This window comes from Saccopteryx bilineata, chromosome X (assembly GCF_036850765.1).
Source record: "Saccopteryx bilineata isolate mSacBil1 chromosome X, mSacBil1_pri_phased_curated, whole genome shotgun sequence".
NCBI classification, from domain to species: Eukaryota; Metazoa; Chordata; class Mammalia; order Chiroptera; family Emballonuridae; genus Saccopteryx; species Saccopteryx bilineata.
Genome location: NC_089502.1, coordinates 8,476,244 through 8,482,586, shown reverse-complemented (window position 1 = coordinate 8,482,586; position 6,343 = coordinate 8,476,244).

The window sequence follows — 6,343 nt, the reverse complement described above, 5'->3', positions numbered from 1 at the left end:
TGTTTGGGAGAAGAAAGATGTAAGTTGTTTTGAATGAATTTACATTGGCTACAGATAAAGGGGGCAGGAAAAGGTGAAGCAGGGGCACAGTCCTTAAGGAAGAAACATTTACTACTTTTGGTTGGTTCCAGGCCACAGTCCTGAAAGTTCATACCTATGCAGGATGTGGTGGCATCTTGCAGTGGGTTTGACAGATGCCTGGAGGTTGATGTCGCACTCTGGCTCACTTCAGGAATGTGGACAGTCTTGGTAGTTGCCCCACAGTGATTAACTGCTTAACGTTTCCTGTTTCTTACTCTCCAGCTTCTGTAATTTAGACTATCTTAAAATTTTTCTCTTGCCATCCATTTATAATGTGCAATTAAAAAAAAGAAAAACGTGAGATAAAGTGATCCCAATAGTTATTTATGAGCAGAGGAGATGCACTAGAAATTTGATTTCACACATAAAGTCAGTTAGTTTTGTTGAACCAATAGGTTTACTACTTTTCAGTAGGATTACTATTTCACAACAGCAAGCTGTGTCCAGGTCATCATCTGGTTGTAAAGTTAAAAGTGAATCATAACCCCTGTGGCAGCTTATCACAGGACAGTTTGCCTGCCTTTTCACCTGACCCTGTATGTGTGTGCGGGGGTGCTGCAGATTGCCCTGAACTGGATCTCTGGGGCTTTGAGCTGGGAACTTCATCAAGTTCCTGCTAGAGGCTAATTAATCATCAAATCAACTCACTGCAATACCAAGTAGCCATGCTGATCCATTAATGCAGGTCCCCAGAGTCATTAGGGCAGTAGAAAGAAGGAAATGGCCTACTCTCCCAGAGATAGAGGGGAGAAGTTCCTGAGAGCTAATGAGTTCCTTCTAAATTGGGGGCATTCTCCAGGAATTATGATTTTTCTAGCTTTCCCTGTATTACTCCTTTCAAAAAGCTACCCAGAAAGGAAAACGGCCTATTGCATGGTCCAGCAGTGCTCAGGCATTTAAGGCTTCCTTCTCAGTGTAAGCAATTCATGCTCCCACAGAGCTGTATAGGCTCAGACCCCTCTACCCCCACATGCACCCCCACACACACCCTTCACACCCCCCACACACCCACATGCACCCCACACACCCACACGCACCCCACACACACCTCCACACAACCCCCCCCACACACACCCACACCCCTACACACACCCCACACCCCACACACACCCCACATACACACACACCCCTCACACCCCCACACACCCGCCCACACCCCACACACACCCCTCACACACCACACACACTCCTCACACACCCCCACACACCTCCACCACCTCACACACACCCCACACATGCCCACACACCCCCATACACCCCCACACACACCCCACACTCCACACACACACCCACATACCCCTCACACACACCCCACACACCCCACACACCTGCTGGTTGGAAAGTGAATAGTAGGCAAATACTTGCCCTTACTGTCTATCTGTTTCAAACTGGTCTGATTTTTAAATTCATTTACCAGTTATTTAGGTTTATAGCAAAACTTTCTTAAATGTTTATTTTGTTGTTGATTTTAGAGAGAGGAGAAAAGGGAGAAAGAGAGAGACAGGAACAGCAACCTGTTCTATATGCACTGACCAGGGATTGAACCGGCAATGTCTGCTTTTCTGGACAATGCTCTAACCAACTGAGCTATCTGGCTAGGGCACAACAAAACTTTTTGTTCTGGGAGAGCTTGTGTTTTGAAGTTTGATTCATATTTAGATGAACAATTACTGTCAATGGTAATAACTTTGATAATCACTTCAGTTTTTAGTTTTGGATTTTTTTTTTCTGGCTGCACTGAAATATTTAGCTGTCCACGTGATACCATAATAACTTCTTGAAAACTGAAAAGGTCTTTCAGTGGAGCAGATGATTGCTTGCATGATTACTTGCATGACAGCAATTTAGTTTTCTGTTACTGTTATCATCAGTAACAGAATGATGATGACTGATTGTTTTTGTGTTGTGTAAACACATACTCTATCTTTTTTTTTTATTGAGTTGACTTAAAAGTGAACTCCCTAGTGGGGAGACAACATGCTATAGGTGGTAAAATCATAAACTCTGAAGCCAGAAAGATCTAAGTTTATTAGCTGGGAGGTCTTAGAAAGGCCAATGATATCTCTGAACTTGAGTGTTCTCATCTATAAATTGGGAATAATGATATCTGCCTTGAAGTGTTGTTGCAGAATTGTTAGGAGGTTATTTTTTAAAATCTCCTTAATTGTTATTTATTATTTTTAATTACAGGCAATATAAGCAGTGCTGTGTAAAAGGAGGTTATTTTAAGTGTCTACTCGGGCTAGTCGGTCAGTGCTCCCTAATTTTTAATATACACACAGATTGCCAGAGGGTCTTGTTAAACCACTGACCCTGATTCAGTAGGTCTGGGGTGATGCCAGCAAGTCTTCATTGCAAATAAGCTCTGATACTGCTGGTCCACAGGAACACTTGGAGTTGCAAGGGTCTAGATATCAATTGTAAAGTACCTAGCACAGTTAGTGCTTAATACATGGCCACTCCAAAATAATTCAGTCTCTCACTTAAAAATTACTGAGAAGAAACCCCTTTCCCACAAAAGTAATACCTGTCTGCCTGTAGCTATGTTCCTATGTATAGTCTTTGCAAAATGTCTCTTTTAAGATTGGCCATGGTTAGCCTGACCAGGCAGTGGTGCAGTGGATAGAGTGTCAGACTGGGACACAGAGGACCCAGGTTCAAAACCCCAAGGCCGCCAGCGCAGGCTCATCCACCTTGAGTGCGAGGTCACTGGTTTGAGCCAGGAGTCACTTGCTCTTTTGTAGCCCCCAGTCAAGGCACATATGAGAAAGCAATCAGTAAACAACTGAAGAGCTGCAATGAAGAACTGATGCTTCTCATCTCTCTCCCTTCCTGTTTGTCCCTATCTGTCCCTCTCTCTGTCTCTGTCACAAAAGAAAAAAAGAAAGACTGGCCATGGTTGGTAATTTTTTAAAGCAGGTGATAAGTACATGGGGGAAGTTCATTATACTATTCTGTCTGCTTTTATACATATTTAACATATCCCGTAATAATTTTTCAGGTTACAAAAGAAACTCCCAACAAGATTTTTAGAGCAGTGAAACAATTCTGTAAGATACTATAATGGTTAATATATGTCATTATACATTTGTCCAAACCCATAGAATATACAACACTAAGAGTGAACCCTAAAATATACTTTGGACTTTGGGTGATAATGATGTGCCAGTGTAAGTTCATCCATTTTAACAAGTGCACCACTTTGGGATGTGGACAGTGAGTGAGGCTATAAATATGTTTGAGGGGTCACGGGGTATATGGGAACTCTAGCTTCTGATCAGTTTTTTTTGTGAACCCAAAACTGCTCTAAGTAATAAAGTCTATTAAGAAAAAAACGCACAAACAGAAAACACCTGTTGCCTAACAGCCTGAAAACAGCAAAAGATACAGGTTTACCCAGTACAGTGGTTCTTTTCAAAAACCTGTTCATTAGGATGAGAGGGACTTCAATTCTCTAAATTAATCCATTCATAACCTTGCCTCTCATGTCATGATTGTGCAAAAGTGATTTGCCACTCATCCCAGGAGTTAGCATATTTTCCCCTTAGCATTAGCAACGCTTACACCTCATTTTGTCAAGATGGATTTTGCATTGTTTTTTCCTACCTTGGTGGACTATAATCTGTCTACATCTCATGAAGTCATTTCATTATTGAGTCGAGATTTTTGTCCACCTACCTGGATCATATTCTAAGCTTCCTGGTTTGTGGCTTTTTTAAGTTAGTAATTCACAAAGCAATTGCCCAGCTAATTAAGAAATGTATTTAGTGATCTGATATTCTCCTCATCATCTTCCTACTGAGCCCAGTTCTTATTAGGTACTAATCTGACATAACCCGGGGTAGGTGTCACTTTAAAATTTTGGACACCTTTTGATTAACCAAATGACAGAGGCAAATCAAAGAGAAACTAAATTAACAAAATAAAGGAAACAGCCAGCTTGAGTTTGATCTACTTGCATTTCTTTTTTCTCTTAGTTATAGAAAGCCTCTCCAAACCAGTGTCCTAATAGAGTGAGTCCTACTTTTTCTTTTTTTTTCTGCCTATGGATTAAAGGTCTTTGAGGTGGTAATTGGACCAGGCCTCCTCCCAAAATCTGGGTCATTTTGTTTGGTACTTAATCCTGGAGAGTAATGTTTAGCTTTGGCATGTTGTTTATCACTTCCAGATTATTGATGTAGCAAATATTTTCCTAATGAAATAATCACTAAATTGACATTCTGCTTCTGAGATAATACATTCTGCAGGGAATCTTTTCATGTAGCTACATGGTCTCAGTCTCACCCCTCTCCCCCTGATTTTTTTAAGTATATTTTAAATTGTTTCCTTTAAGCATGATCTCTCAAAATCTCAGGGATTTAGGTGCTACTTAAAACCTTCAATCTCTTTCATAATAGCAAATTTTGGAAACCTCTGCATTCTATTTCCATTTTCACGTCGAAATCCTGCAGATGTCTTCTGGGCAGCTACTATATAGTTTTCCCACTCAATTGTTTGGTAAATGAAAATATCTAGGAGACACCCATTTCCAGACTCCCATCTAGAAACCAGAAAGTTTACATGCTGACTTTGTACAACTACTTTTGAAGTGAACTCGGGCGGCAGAATTGTGCAAGCCTAATAATTCTGAGGTAGCAGAAACACCTGCAGTGACAGATAATTATAACTATTACCACGCTCTTGCTGTGTCTTTCCTGATTGCTAGCTCTTTTTTAGGATGAATCATAATTGTTTTCATGATGACAACTACCTCTTTACCTTCCCTTGATTAAAATTTGTAATACTTGTGGCCCCTCAGAAAGCTTGGTTCTTTCCTCAACACCCTATGTTTGGCCCCTTTACTCATGGCAGGAAAAAGTTTTCTTCATGGTAGACAGGTAATAATGGCACTCACATTGCAGGCTCCTATCTTCCAACAAACAGTTTTAAAACAACTCTCTTTATGTTCTGGCATATTCATCATTGTTTTTTCTTGTGAATCCAACTTCTTTCCGTATATCAAGGCCACCCTTTAAAAGCCAGCTCAGGTCCTCCCAACTCCTGCAGCATTTGTGGTGCAGCATATGCCATACACTTCCACACGAAATTGGGTCAAAGGCTGTCTGACTTTCATTTTCTTTGCTGTCTTCCCCCAAACCACAGACGTGACTGATGAGACTAGGGAAGAATCAGCACTCATGCATTGCTGATAAAACTGGTCAGTAAGGAACTGGTAAAATGCCTTTTGCTACATGCCATACAAGAAAATACTATGCAGCTGTAATAGAAAGAATAAAGATACTTTTTTAATTACTGAGACAGAAAGTTCAATTATTGATATAGTGTTAAGCAAAAATGAAGTAAATAAGTAAAATAAAAAGCTAATTGCAGTATAGTATATAAAACATGTTACCACTTTTATATGAAATCATAAAAAGAAGCCCTCTCTGGGTAGCTCAGTGTTAGAGCAATGTCCTGATATACCAAGGTTGTGCATTCAATCCCTGGTCAGGACACATACAGTAAGCATCCGATGAATGCATAAATAAATGGAACAACAATCAAAATCTGTCTTTCTCCCTCTCTCCAAAATCAATAAATTTAAAAAATTTAAGGCATAAAAATAAGGATTCCCCTACTGTCTGAAACTATCCTCATTTTTATGCTTTTAACTAATTACATCCTGATGAAACCTTTTGTAAGCTGAAATGGTGTAAAATGAAGGCACAATTTCCTTAAGACACGTTGCTAATGGATACAGATAAATTACACATGCTCACAGACAGAGTTCAAAGCTATGGCAGCTTGATGCTGACATGCTGAGTATAATTTCCGGGGAAGGAGCTTGATGGGGCCACTCTTGCTTCTTGGGGTGCATGCTGCAAAAAAATATTAGTCACTATGTTTGCTTTTTGACTTTTTTCATAAAAGCAAAAATCCTCTTTGGATTTAAGTTAGAGGAAACAGGTACTAAATAAGACTTTTTAAAAAGAGAAGTGGCATAAAGCTAAATTTCAAAAAGCATGGGATAATGGTATATATGTATTTAGCTAAAGAAACAATAGAAATATATTTAAACTAATAAGAGTCATTTGTGAGGGGCTGGATGGACAGGGAATGGGGCAGGCAGAAGTGTAGGTGAGTAATTTTTCGCTATATACTTTTTTTTATAGCTTTTCATTTTTGAAGCATGTAACTGTTACCTTTTCAATAATTTTTAAAAATCACTGCCTTGTTATATTAAGAAACTTAAGACATTTAAGCTCACATGTTTCACTTATTT